Here is a 15,086-nt window from a genome sequence, read left to right on the forward strand (position 1 = left end):
TACATCTTAGCAGAATTTAGGCCTCTCTTATCTTCCTAACTTGGTGGCCTTTCATTAGTTTTCTGCCTGCCTTGGCCTCCCAAAGTGCTAGTATTACAGGTGTAAGCCACTGCTCCTAGTCCTTTTCATTAGTTTTATAAAGGCAGTTTAGGGCTGGGTGCAGTGGCTCACGCCTATAATCCCAGCACTTTGGGAGGCTGAGGCAGGCGGATCATGAGGTCAGGAGATCGAGACCATGCTGGCTAACAAGGTGAAACCCCGTCTCTACTAATAATACAAAAAAATTAGCCGGGTGTGGTGGCAGGCACCTGTAGTCCCAGCTATTCGGGAGGCTGAGGCAGGAGAATGGCATGAACCTGGGAGGCGGAGCTTGCAATGAACCGAGATCGCAACATTGCACTCCAGCCTGGGTGACAGAGCAAGACTCCATCTCAAAAAAAAAAAAAAAAAAAAAAAAAAGGCGGTTTAGTTTTGGAAAGTGCTATTATCATTTAAACTATAAACTCCCAAAGTTATCTTGGCCCACATCCGGAAGTGACCACAGGCAGTTTGGAGGTTAAAGGCAAAATAGAGTTGGTTAGGTCAGATCTCTTTCAGTGTTACAACTTTTGCAAAGGCAGTTTTATAATGACAGCAAAAACATTACATATATATCAGAGTCAATGGGATGTATTTAAGGCAGTGATCAGAGGAAAATTCATTGCATCAAACATATTTGTCAGTGAAAATGAAAGAAGGAAAATAATGAATTAAATTCCCAACTCAAAAAACTGGAAAGAAAAGACAAAGTAAACTAAGAAAAGCACAAAGAAGAAAAAATAAAGTTAAAGGCAGAAATGAAGTAGAGAAGAGAAAAATCAGTGATTAATGAACAAATCAAAATCCTAATTCTTTTTTTTTTTTTTTTTTGAGACAGAGTCTTGCTTTGTCACCCAGGCTAGGGAGTGCAATGGTGTGATCTCAGCTCACTGCAACCTCCGCCTCCTGGGTTCAAGTGATTTTCCTGCCTCAGCCTCTGCAGTAGCTGGGATTACAGTTGCCCACCACTACGTCTGGCTAATTTTTGTAGTTTTAGTAGAGACGGGGTTTCACCATGTTGGCCAGACTGGTCTCAAACTCCCGACCTCAGGTGATCCGCCCACTTCGGCCTCCTAAAGTGCTGGGATTACAGGTGCGAGCCACTATGCCCAGACAAAAGCCTAATTCTTAAAAAAGGAATAAACTAGAAAAATTACTAGCTACCTTGATCAGAAAGAAAAAGGGAGAAAGCACAAACACACAAAATTACAAGAGGGAAACAGCCATTGTAACAGAAGAAATTTTAAACATTATAAGAGGCTGATTTGCAGATGTCTATGCAAATAAAAAAATGAAAAGGATAGCATCCTAGTGAAATGAGGATTGCCAGAAATGACACCATTAAAGTTACAACACTTAAATATACCTATTTCCACAGAAAAACAATAGAGAAATTTACTAAGGAACCATACCACAACAAAAAGATCAGGCCCAGATAATTTCACAAGGGAGTTTTACCAAATCTTTAAAGGTCAGATAGTCCCAGAGTGCTCTACAAATTATTCCAAAGCATTTTAAAGGCAGAAGAACACCTTAATTCCTTTTATGAAGAATGACACTGATTCCTCAACCTGATAAAAATGGCGCACACACACACAGACAAAAACTACAAACCAATATCACTCATGAACATGAGTGATGCAAAAATATTGAAAAAATACTAGCAAACTCCAACACTATATACAGAAAATAATATACTGCTATAGACTGAATGTTATACCCTCTGCCCCAAATTCATATGTTGAAATCTAATCTCCAGTGTGAAGGTATTTGGAGGTGAGTCATCTGAGAGGTGGAGGAGGTGGAGGTTGCAGTGAACCAAGATCACACCACTACACTCCAGTGGAGGGAGGAAGGCAGATGTTAGTGGAAAGTAGGATAATAAATGAAATAAGATCAACCATTATAGACAATTGTAGAAACCAGTAATGGGTACATAAGGATGCTTATAATACTCTCTCTACTTTGGTGTATACTTGAAAAGTCCATAATAAAATATTAAGAAAGAAAAGGAGACAGGGTGGAAGGGAGGAAAAGAAATGCTTCCTTCCTCATTTGTGTCTAGAGCCCACTCCAGTTCCTAAGCCAATCCTGGCCAAGTCAATCTCTGGCTTGTCAGTGGTGGGCTTTGGAATTAGGTCATCTCTTCATAAGCAGGCATCGAGCAATCTGCCAGTAATTTGGCTACTAAAGTAAGCTAGTTTTGATTTGCATTTTCTTTCTTTTTTTTGGGGGGGGACAGAGCCTTGCTCTGTCGCCCATGCTGGAGTGCAGTGCTGCGATCTCAGTTCACTGCAAGCTCTGCCTCCTGGGTTCACGCCATTCTCCTGCCTTAGCCTCCCGAGTAGCTGGGACTACAGGCGCCCACCATCAAGCCCGGCTAATTTTTTTGTATTTTTAGTAGAGACAGGGTTGCACCATGGTCTCGATCTCCTGACGTTGTGATCCGCCCGCCTCGGCTTCCCAAAGTGCTGGGATTACAGGCATGAGCCAACGCACCCAGCCGATTTGCATTTTCTAAACTGAATTTCCCCGTTGCACTTCATACATGAGACCTGGTGTCTCAAACAGAACTCTAAGTCCAAGTGTTGGATCCCAAGTCTTCACTCAGACCTTCTCTTGCATCTGTACTGGTTTGATCCCTAGGACCACATGTTCCTGGCTCCTAGACCTTGGGCCTGCAGACTGATCTTGCCACATATGAACATATCTTCTAAAGGTTAACTTCCTGAACTCCTGGGATCTACTCATCTGACTGAAGCTCTGGAAGGAGTGACCAATTGCCCTTGGGCATTGTTTTTCCTCTGTTGTTTTTCCTCTATTTAATAGCTGCTTCTCCAAGATTGACATCGGTGTATGTAGAGGGTCATTTTCCTCCACACCTGTTGGACCAAGACATGGCAAGCCAAGTCTCTCTGTTTATGCCAAATGAAGAGAAGGCATGCGCCAAAGCATTGACAGTCCTGGGGCAGTAAAGCAGGCTGGTGTTGGGCAAAGAGAGGCATGCCGACAAATGCCAAATAGGGAAACTTCCACCAGGCCCTGCAAACAGCAGTATCACCAAATGCTTTTCAAAGACTTGGAACACATGTGGCGATGAGCTTGTGACCAACTGGGATTCAAGCGTTGCTTGTCTCATCTGTTTGCTATGAAATATGAGATGCAAAAAGCACTTTGTCAGAGTCTAACTTGAACCTTATGACCAGTTTCAGCAAAAGGATATTCAGAGGAATGGTTTTTCTGAATGACCAAAAGTGAATACAAAGCTGTGCTTTTTAAGCTCAGGGAGCCAGCTGCAAAATCATGTCTCCTCAAAATGAAAATCTTTGTCCCACTTGGAAATGGCCATTCCAATCACGAGGTCAGGAGATTGAGACCATCCTGGCCAATATGGTGAAACCCTGTCTCTACTAAAATACAAAAAATTAGCTGGGCATGGTGGTGCATGCCTGTAGTCCCATCTACTCAGGAGGCTGAGGCAGGAGAATCGCTTGAACCTGAGAGGCGGAGCTTGCAGTGAGCCGAGATCGTGCCACTGCACTCCAGCCTGGCGACAGAGCAAGACACGTCTCAAAAAAAAAAAAAGAAAGAAAGAAAGAAATGGCCACTCCAGCTTCCCATACATTTGTACCTTTCCAGGTCCTTTCACATGTAACGGAGCACAAGCAGAGAGAAATACATGTTTCAGGCCGAAGTCTTGAAACTCAGGATTTAATATGCAGTAAAGGCAGCTACTCAGAGGAGGTCAGACCTTGGTAGGGCTTGGATATTTCTTTGGAGCCCCAGACAGTGAGACACAACCAATTTCAGTCACTCCTGAACTTTATACCAATGTAAGTGACTTGGCTGCATAAAGTCAGCCCGTGTTGCTGGGTTTAATCTCTTTCCAACTCTTTGGCACCCGATCTGTCACAGAGCTCTCCTCAGGCTGTTCCCTGACTTGAGCGTGGAGCAGAATTTCCCCTTTTTAGGTCACAAATTCAGAGTAGTCACTCATCACAGCAACTGTCTCCACCATGTCGATTTTAAACACCCTCATTAATAACACTTATGAAACGTTGGCAAGGTGGTGGCTATCTTGAGTTGTTCCTGCTATCCGTGACATATCACAAGATAGAATAACAGGAACAAATTTGCCCCTGCAGACTAGGATGATAAAAACACAGTGATATCCACCTCTTCTAAACACAGCTGAATTAAGAACCCTAGGACAAGGGTCACAGTGGATTGTTGAGAGATCTGCTAAGGGTGAGTGCAGGCCCCCAGAATGGAGTCTTCCTTTTTTTTTTTTTTGAGACCTGGTCTCACTGTGTCACCCAGGCTGGAGTGCAGTGGTGTGATCTCAGCTCACCGCAACCTCCACCTCCCGGGTTCGAGCAATTATCCTCCCTCAGCCTCCCGAGTAGCTGGGACTACAGGCGCCCGCCACCACGCCCAGTTAATTTTTTTTGTATTTTTAGTAGAGACGGGTTTCACCATATTGGCCAGGATGGTCTCAAACTCCTGACCTTGTGATCCACCTGCCTTGGCCTCCCAAAGTGCTAGGGTTACAGGCATGAGCCACTGTGCCCGGCTGAGGAGTCTTCCTTGTCAGTTTCTTGAGCAGTGTCTGGCTGCTCCCTTGCTGCCACCTCCTGAAGTCTTGGTCTTCATGCCTGCCTTTGGGGGTGGGATGGGACCCCTTGTGCTGAGATGGACAAATCTCCCCTAGGTTTGTGGCCTCCTTGGGATTCAGAGCATTGGATCGGGGTCGCATCAGAGTGAGTTTGGTTTTCTACTGGCCAATGCTCCAAGGGTACACAACTGTATTTTACCACGCTCTCCCTCCCCCTATTAGCCAGCAGAGCTGTCCCCTACCCCAGCATGTCCCTGGCCGTTAAGTATGTGCCCTTGCATGCAGTTAGAAACACTGTCATCACCCTCAGCATTCATTTCTCTGCTCCCATGACAGCACACACTTGAGCAGCCACGTTGGAGGGCCTGCTTTGTTCTTTCCTCTGAAAACCGCTCATTCCTCACCCTTCCCAACACGCCCCATCTCCTTCCTGTCTGAGTGGTCCTGGCCTACCATATCAACCCACTTCTTAGACCCTGCTAATCGGACTAAGGGTAGATTCTGGCTTATGTGGGGACAATCAAATTTTCTCTCTAGATATTTGATAAGGAAGACCATCAAAGGAGGCCACTCATCACCAGGCAATGAGGAATGAGAGCCAGCACCAGTGGTAGTGAAGCCCAGAGTCTGTGCATGCTGGACTTAGGGAGAGGCAGGGGTAAAATCCCAGCAGAGGAGATCCATCTACCCTCAGACCAGAATGAAGCCAGTGGTTGCTGAGAAGCAGGAGTGAGAAGTTGCTGCAGCCCAGAACCATGTCTGCTCAACAAATGCCCCTTTTCGGGTGGGTTTCTGTTTCTTGCAACCAAACGTACCCCGATTGAAAGCACACTCAAAAGCTGCCCATGATGCCCAGATGCTGGCCTCGTCTCCGTCCTCATCCTCTTTCAGCCTCTCTGCAGCATCTGAGACTGTCCCCCTAACTCCCTCCTCCAGCCTCTTTCCCCACCTAAGGCTTTTCTAAAGAGGTGCTGCAAAATCCTGCTCTCTTTCTCCTTCCCCAGTTCCTCCTCCCACCCTCTCAGTAAAGCCAACCAGGAGCTTCAGGATTTGGTGTTCGAGCCTGGTCTTCTCCTTGGAGAGTCCATTGATTCCCATGGCTTTCTCTATTGAGTCCAGGGAAAAGACTAAACCTAAAGCACCTGCCCTGACGTCTCACTCCTGCACCAACTGCATTTTTCAATCTCCCATCAATGTCTCTACTTAGATGATTCAGCCTCTTCAGATGTCCACTCAACATCTTCCCCTCAAGCCAATCCCTCTCTTGCCTTGCTCATCAGATTTAGAGGACCTCGTTGTTTCAGTCATGTGGCCTGGGACCACTGTGGTCATTCTACACCTCATGGTGACTGCCTGCTTAGCATCACTTAATAAGTGTTTGCTGAATGAAATGAAGAAATGTATCTTGTATTTTTCCCTCTGTTTCATTCCTCTTCTCTCTCACTGATAGAGTTTGGAGGTTTGTCTCCTCTAAATCCCATTTTGAAATGTGATCCCCAGCATTGGAAGTGGGGCCTGGTGGGAGGTCATGAGGGCGGATCCCTCATGAATGGTTTGGTGCCTTCCTTGTAGTAAGGAGTGGCTTCTCACTCTATTAGTTCACATGACAGCTGGTTGTTTAAAAGGGCCTGGAGGCCAGGTGAGGTAGTTCTCTTCTGTAATCCCAGCACTTTGGGAGGTTGAGGCAGGATGATCGCTTGAGCTCAGGAGTTCAACACCAGCCTGAGCAACACAGCAAGACCCAGTCTCTCTACAAAAAATAAGAAAATTAGCCAGGTGTGGTGGTGCGTGCCTGTGGTCCCAGCTACTCGAGGGGCTGAGGTGGGAGGAGCGCTTGAGCCCAAGAGGTCGAGGCTACACTGGACCACTGCACTCCAGCTTGGGCAACAGAGGAAGATCCTATCTCAAATAAAAAATAAAAAATGAAAAGGGCCCGGTGGCCAGGTGCAGTGGCTCATGCCTGTAATCCCAAACTTTGGGAGGCCAAGGCGGGCAGATCACAAGGTCAGGAGTTTGAGACCAGCCTGGCCAGCATGGTGAAACCCTGTCTTTACTAAAAATACAAAAATTAGCTGGGCATGGTGGCACACACCTGTAGTCTCAGCTACTCAGGAGGCTGAGGCAGGAGAATCACTTGAACCCAGGGGGCGGAGCTTGCAGTGAGCTGAGATTGCACCACTGCACTCCAGCCTGGCGACAGAGCGAGACTCTGTCTCAAAACGAAAAAAAAGAAAAGAGCCTGGCATCTCTCTTGCTCTGTCTCTTGCCATGTGACATGCCTGCTCCCCCTTGGCCTTCCACCATGAGTAAAAGCTTCCTGAGACTGCAGCAGATGCCAAGTGGGTGCTAGTGCCAAGCCTGTACAGCCTGAAGAACCATGAGCCAAATATCTCTTTTCTTTATAAACTACTCAGTCTCAGCTATTCCTTTACAGCAATGCAAAACAGACTAATACACTCACCATGCCACTAGAACTGGGAGGAGTTTTGCCTCCTGTATACACACATAGGCAGATATTACACAATAGATTCTAAGTGGTGTCAGTGGGATAAAGGATTTTGGTCGGGGCGTTTCTGTTTTATGGAACAGGGTATGAAACGGTACATACACAGACACTTCTGTGTTTAACTGAACTGTAGGATTCTCTCATGAGGCTTAGAATTCTGCCTAACTTTGGCTTTAACCTGATGATTCAGTTATAACTGACACCAAGTCAAACTCAGAAACACAGAGTTTGTCAAGATCACACGGCAGCTCAAGTTGGCAGGCACAACACCAGAAACAGGCCTGGAAAGGCACTTGTGAGAGTCTAGAGAAATACCTGTGCAAACATGTCAAGGTCAACACAATACGAACTTTCAAATGACTTTCTCCCACAAAGTTCTACAAACCCTCAGGGCCTTAGGGGTTCTCTCTGAAGTCATCATTCTGCAGAATCACAAACATTTGAAACTAAAATTTGTGATGGGCAGAATCACAACAGAGGCCAGAAGAAATTCCAGTAATCATCTAGCCCAACTCATTTCACAAATGAAGAGACCCAGGTCTAGATTAATGGGGCCATAGTCTATCAAAAGTAACCAGTGACGTATTAGAAAAAGCACAGTTCATTTGGCTTAAGAAACAAGGAGTGGAGATGCACAGATGTGCCTTTAATTTCACTTTATAAGGAAAGCAAGCAAGCAATGCTTTTATCCCTCTAATCTCAGTAGTCAAACCGGTTTAAAGCCACAGGTTGCTCAAAGGAAGAAGCCCTCAGTCTGAGACTCACTCACCCAGGATCCCCCCAGCATGGAGAGGAGGAGGAGAGAAGCGGGAGAAGGCCCAGGCCCTCTCTTCCGGAGGCTCCTTTTCAGCACTGCCCTCCACCCGTGGTCTGTCTTCCCCAGGATCACATGGAATTGTTCTATAAATGTGCATTGGCTTAAGGTTGGGAACGCCAGCCTGGGAGGCAGTGGCGTGTAAGCAATCTGACCCAGGCCAGGCAGCAGCTTTCCAGAAGGCTCTGCAGCCCAGAGGGAGAGGGTAACAAGGAGCAGGGAGCCTGCAGGTGCCACCAGCCTCCAGCTCTCTGTGCTTCTCACTACACATTTGTTTGGGATCCGAAGCCAGTGTCAACTACCTTGGGCTGCAATTTGATTTACTTGACTTATATTTTGGCTGGGACAAGCCACTTTTCAAAACAAAGCAACCATAAAAGAAGACAAAAACAAGCCATAAAATTAGCAGTGCTTCTAATAAATAGGGACAGGTCATCACCAGCCTCAACTGACATATAGTATCAAGCAGTCCTTTTCAAACATGTCAATATGCTTCCTTTAGAAAGGGAGAATGAGCAGTTAGGCGAGTTCTAAACAGCATGCCACCTACAGTTTCATCAGTAGCCAGGGAATTAAAGATGCAATCATACAATTGGAAACGAAGCAGCTGGAGAAAGGGTGAGGAGCTCTTTATATACCAACATTGAAAACTCTCCAAGATACATCAAGTGAAAAATATTAAGATACAGAACAGTGTGTATGATATACTATTGTTTATGTAAAGAAAAAAGAAAGGGGCTGGGTGTGGTGGCTTACGCCTATATAATCTCAGCACTTGGGGAGGCCAAAGTGGGCAAATCTCTTGAGGTCAAGAGTTTGAGAACAGCCTGGGCAACACAGAGGGACCTTGTCTCTACTAAAAATACAACAGAAAAATTAGGCAGGCACGGTGGCGCACGCCTGTAGTCCCACATACTTGGGATACTGAGGTGGGAATATCACTTGAGCCAGGAAGGTTGAGGCTGCAGTGAGCTGTGATGGTGCCACTGCACTGTAGCCTGGGTGACAAATTGAGAACCCGTCTCCAAAACAAACAAACAAACAAACAAAACAAACGAAAAAACCCCAAAAGGAGGGTATACATTTATGTGTATATACTACATTATAAAGGCAATGATCCAAACCTAACTATACAATATACATTATCATATGTAAATAATTCTTTCTGGAAACTCACATAAGAAACTAGTGACAGCGGGTAGACTGGGGAGCAGGGAAAGAGGAAGACTGTTCCCTCTCATATTTCTTTTCTAGTCTAAGGATTTTATCTCATGTGAATGTATAATTTTTCAGAGAAAATTTAAAAGGTAATCTAATTTTCATCAGAAATACTTAATTTTCAAAATTATTCTAGTATTCAGAGTGCAAATTCAAGTGACTACAACTCCTTTTTTTCACACATTTAAAAGTTAGTAGAGTTGGCCGGGCGCAGTGGCTCACGCTTGTAATCCCAGCACTTTGGGAGGCCGAAGTGGGCAGATCACGAGGTCAGGAGATCGAGACCATGGTGAAACCCCGTCTCTACTAAAAAATACAAAAAATTAGCCGGACGTGGTGGCGGGTGCCTGTAGTCCCAGCTACTCGGAGAGGCTGAGGCAGGAGAATGGCGTGAACCCGGGAGGCGGAGCTTGCAGTGAGCCAAGATTGCGCCACTGCACTCCAGCCTGGGCGACAGAGCTAGACTCCGTCTCAAAAAAAAAAAAATAAAAATAAATAAATAAAAAATAAAAATAAAAGTTAGTAGAGTTGTCTTCCTTAAGAAGACAGAGTTTTATAATACCTAAAATGCTGTAATACCAAAGGACCTCCCAGAGAGTTTTGTTTTGTTTGTTTGTTTGTTGTAGAGGCAGGGGTCTTGCGACATTGCCCAGTCAGTTCTTCAACTCCTGGCTCAAGGGATCCTTCCGCCTTAGCCTCCCAAAGTGCTGGGATTACAGGTGTGAGCTACCATGCCTAGCTTCCCAGAGAGTTTTGAATGAGGGTTCTGAAGCCTGGATACTAAGTCTTGATTCAGCTATTTTCTTCTTTTTTTTCAGAGACAGTCTCGCCCTGTTGCCCAGGCTGGAGTACAGTGGCACGATCTTGGCTCACTGCAACCTCTGCCTCCCGGGTTCTAGCAATTCTCCTGCCTCAGCCTCCGGAGTAGCTGGGATTACAGGTGCCCGCCACCACGACTGGCTAATTTTTTGTATTTTAGTAGAGACGGGGTTTCACCGTGTTGCCCAGGCTGGTCTCAAACTCTTGACCTCAGGCAATCCACCCTCCCTAGCCTCCTAAAATGCTAGGATTACAGGCGTGAGCCACCATGCCCGACCAATTCACCTATTTTCTAGCAGTGACTTGGATCAATTGCCCAAGCACTAAGCACTTCCATTTCATCAGGTAGAAAAAGAGAACGATCCCACACTCCACCTTCTTCATAGGCCCAGCATGACTTAATCATGATGATGTACATAAAAGCCCTCCAAAAATGGAAAATCCCTATTCTAGAATTGAGTTGTTCTGGGCAATTACATTTTATAACTTTTCTTGAAGTTCTTGTGTAATTCCACACTCAAATAACTTAAGTCCAATTTTCCTGTCAGAAAAAGCATTAAAGTAAAGGGGCCCCTACATAAAACCATGTGGTGTGTTTTCACATTAGCACTTTTTCAGCTGTTAAAACCTTCAGATTTGTCACTTTCTCACCATCACCTCTCTTGTGTGCAAACTACTTTCTTCCAAAAGAACAGCCTGGCATATCAGGGTGGGCTGTTCTGGGACTTCTTCACAGCTTTCTACCACTTCTCACTTTTGTTCCCAGTTTATTGATCTGGGAACAGTTTTTTAGTCCTCCCACTAGTACTGACACATAAAACTTGGGTGAAATGGTGATACAGTTTGGCTGTGTCCCCACCCGAATCTCATCTTAAATTCCCACTTGTTGTAGGAAGGACCTGGTGGGAGGTAATTGAATCATGGGGGCAGGTCTTTCCCATGTTGTTCTCATGATAGTGAATATGTCTCATGAGATCTGATGATTTTATAAGGGGAGTTTCCCTGCACAAGCTCTTTCTTTGCCTGCTGCCATCCATGTAAGATGTGACTTGCTCCTCCTTGCTTCCTGCCATGATTATGAGGCCTCCCCAGCCACAGGGAACTGTCATTCCATTAAACCTTCTTCCTGTATAAATTGCCCAGTCTTGGGCGTGTCTTTATCGGCAGCATGAAAATGGACTAATGCAAATGGCTTTGAGATATAAAAAAGTTTTAAATTACACTAAAATCACAAGTCAGAGTTCCAATGTCTGTAAACAACAGTGTAGTTCCCATGATCCTGATGAAAACCTGCAGACGTCTCTGTATACCGGCTGAGATGGTGCCACCAAACAGCAACAGTGTGAGTGCGGGTTCTATCATTCACTCACCTGCTCAGCTTTGAAATGATTCTTGACCAAAACATTCATTCATTAATTAGCAAAAGAAAAGACTTATTTTTAATTTGAGGAGACGTGAACTATTTCAAAACTTGCTCATAAAGTCAGGTTTGATTAATATTATTTTATTTCATATTACTTCATATTTGCCCAGTTGAAATACACTAGCTTATTATGGCAGAGAGTGCAAAGAAAACAAAACATTTCCCAGGCAATGCTTAGAGCTCCTGATTCTTTAAAAGCTCTGAGGGGAAAATAAATTCAAAGTAATGTTTGAAATGACAGTAAACAGGTGGATTTATAAAAATAAAAATATACAATGTTTAAGGTTCATTTATTTCCATACATAAATAAATAAAAGCCCTCTCTTTACTGAAGAAGACGGAACACATAAATGCAACTCCTTTCCTTTAAGAGACTTCATTAAAATGATAACAAAGGCATTTTTAAAAACAAGTATGTCCAGGTGAGGCGTAGTGGCTCATACTTGTAATTCCAGCACTTTGGGAGGCTGAGACGGGTGGATCACTTGAGGTCAGGAGTTTGAAACCAGCCTGGCCAATATGGCAAAATCATCTCTACTAAAAATACAAAAATTAGCTGGGCGTGGTGGCAGGTGTCTGTAATCCCAGCTACTCGGGGGGCTGAGGCAGGAGAATCGAGTGAACCTGGGAGGCAGAGGTTGCAGTGAGCCAAGATTGCGACACTGCACTCCAGCCTGGGTGACACGGAGAGACTCTGTCTCAAAAACAAACAAACAAACAACAACAACAAAAAAAACAGGTATGTCCAGACCATAATGTAATAATGTGGCAAACTGGAGAAGGCACATTAGCTGATGAGAGCTTTCTCCGTGGTTGTGAGTAATGCAAAGCAGTGACGGCCTGGTAGTTGAGGAATTAGGGCAGAGGGGCATTAGACTAGAGTAGAAGGGGCTCCAGCCCAAACAAGACCCTGCAGACCCTGGAGAGGCTCTGAAACACCAGGAACAATGGTGGGAACATACTTGGGCAGAAAATTAAAAATAAGTGTCAATGGAACCTACCCTTTGCCCTGCCTGGCCCTGTGCCATAAGACAAAAACAAAATTGAAAACGAAAGCAAAACCTTTCCTATATCCTGATATTTAAAATTCTGGCAGTGTTTGGTGGCTCATACCTATAATCCCAGCACTTTGGGAGACTGAGGCAGGAGGATCACTTGAGCCTAGGAGTTTGAGACCAGCCTGGCCAACACAGCAAGACCCCCATCTCTACAAAAAATCAAAAATATGAGCTGAATTTAGTGGCATGCACCTGTGGTTCCAACTACTTGAGAGGATTGCTCCTGGTGGGCGGATTGTGTGAGCCCGGGAGGTCAAGGCTGCAATGAACCATGATTATGCCACTGCACTCCAGCCTGGGCAGTAGAGCAAGACCCTGTCAAAAAAAAAAAAATCCACAGAAGATTGAAGGTAAATTTAATAAAATATCTCAAAAAACAGAATTAAAGAAATTTTTTTTTTTTTTGAGACAGAGTCTTGCTCTGTCGCCCCGGCTAGAGTGCAGTGGCGTGATCACGGCTCACTGCAAGCTCTGCCTCCCAGGTTCATGCCATTCTCCTGCCTCAGCCTCCCAAGTAGCTGGGACTACAGGCGCCTGCCACCACGCCCGCCTAATTTTTTTTGTATTTTGTAGTAGAGACGGGGTTTCACCTTGTTAGCCAGGATGGTCTCGATCTCCTGACCTCGTGATCCACCCGCCTTGGCCTCCCAAAGTGCTGGGATTACAGGCGTGAGCCACCGCGCCCAACCAAGAAATATTTAAAATATGAAAAAATATTAAAGGTCTGGAGAATTAAACCGTGAGGTCCCTATCTAAGTGACGGGAGATGCAGACATGAAACAGAAAAGTAGAAGGAAGAAAGTGTTGAGGAGGTAATATAAAAATATTTCCCATGCTGCGCATGGTGGCATGTGCTTCTGGTACCAGCTGCTTGGGAAGCTGAGGCAGGAGAATCACTTGAGCCCAGTAGTTCTGGGCTACAGTGAGCCATGATCATGCCACTGCACTTTGCCTTGGATGACAGAGTAAGAACCTATCTCTAAAAACATAAAAAAACAACAAAATTAATTTTAAAAATAAAAATAAATCATAATTTTTTCCAAAGTTGAAAGAGGCAAAAGGGCTCTCACTAGATGCCTAGCACAGTAGATGAAAATATCTCATACGGTTCTGTGGGTTGGCTGGGCTCAGCCAGGCAGTTCTCACCTTGAGGGATGGTGCTCCCCAGCCACTGAACCTAAGAAGATTGGGTTTTCCTACCCTGTATTTTCTTTTCTTTTTTTTTTTTTTTGAGACGGAGTCTCGCTCTGTCACCCAGGCTGGAGTGCAGTGGCGCAATCTCGGCTCACTGCAAGCTCCGCCTCCCGGGTTCACGCCATTCTCCTGCCTCAGCCTCCTGAGTAGCTGGGACTACAGGTGCCTGCCACCACGCCCGGCTAATTTTTTTGTATTTTTAGTAGAGACGGGGTTTCACCGTGGTCTGGATCTCCTGACCTCGTGATCCGCCCGCCTCGGCCTCCCAAAGTGCTGGGATTACAAGCGTGAGCCACCGCGCCCAGCCCCTACCCTGTATTTTCAAGTAATGCGCATCACAGCCAACTTCATTTTCCAGCCCTCTCCTCCTTACTTACCGCACTCCAGCTGTTACCAGTAGGGAATCTGATGGGTCTGCAGCAGCAACTCTATTCTTCCCTCCTCAGAGGAAAAAATTCGCCCAAGGGGCATAAGGCAGAGTAAGAAACCAAGATAACTTTTAGAGCAGGAGTGAAAGTTTTTAAAAAAGTTTTAGAGAGGAACAAAAGGAAGTAAAGTATACTTGGAAGAGGACCAAGCGGGTGACTTGAGAAATCCAAGTGCACTGTGCAACCCTTAATGTGGGGTTTTATATATCGGCACGGTTCTGGGATTTGCGTTTCTTCTCTCCTGACCCTTCCCTTGGAGCAGGCTGTCCACTTATGCAGTGGCCCTGCCAGCACTTGGGAGTGGCCGCACTCACAGTGTGTTTACTGAAGTTGTGCGCATGCTCATTTGAGGCATTTTTCCCTTGCCAGTCGAGAATTCCTAGAGGAAGGTCATATATTAGTTAAACTCTGACATTTTGCCCCTTAGGGCGCATGCTTGAGCCCACTTGCCCAACTCCTGAGATCTTATCAGGAAGCGGCTGACACTAGCTTCAGGTGTCTTCTATCTATTGAGAGCCGGCCTTTCCCTGGTGCTGGCTGCAACCAATGATGATTTTAGAGAAACAGTGTAACAACCACCTGACCATCACATGATGGTCGCCTGACATTCCTGGTTGGGGGTGGGGGTGGAATGCCCTCTGCTGCCCTTCTCATGTTCCCCTAGCTACCTACTCTGACACAGGTATGTAGGCCTTTCTGAACTTTCTGGAATGTGTCAGACTTATTTTAACCCCAAAGACTTTTTTTTGCTATTGCCTTTGACTACAATATGATTTCCGTGTATTTTTGCATGACACATTACTCCTCACAATTCAAGTCTCATCTCAAATGTCACCTCCTCAGGAACGATGTTGTGCTGCTCATCACACCTAAAATAGCAACTCTCAGGTCGGGCACAGTGGCTTATGCCTGTAATCCCAGCACTTTGGGAGG

General features: G+C 45.4%; 1 protein-coding gene across 1 annotated transcript in view; it reads right to left on the reverse strand.

Moving 5' to 3' along the window:
- Positions 1-15,086, reverse strand: part of TACC2 (transforming acidic coiled-coil containing protein 2) — a 262,528-nt gene extending 247,442 nt beyond the window's left edge. Inside the window, exon 1 of the mRNA XM_030806086.1 lies at positions 14,103-15,086. The gene's annotated coding sequence lies outside the window, so the exon portion shown is untranslated. The remainder of the gene's footprint in view (positions 1-14,102) is intronic.

Source organism: Nomascus leucogenys, chromosome 3 (assembly GCF_006542625.1).
Source record: "Nomascus leucogenys isolate Asia chromosome 3, Asia_NLE_v1, whole genome shotgun sequence".
Taxonomy (NCBI): Eukaryota; Metazoa; Chordata; class Mammalia; order Primates; family Hylobatidae; genus Nomascus; species Nomascus leucogenys.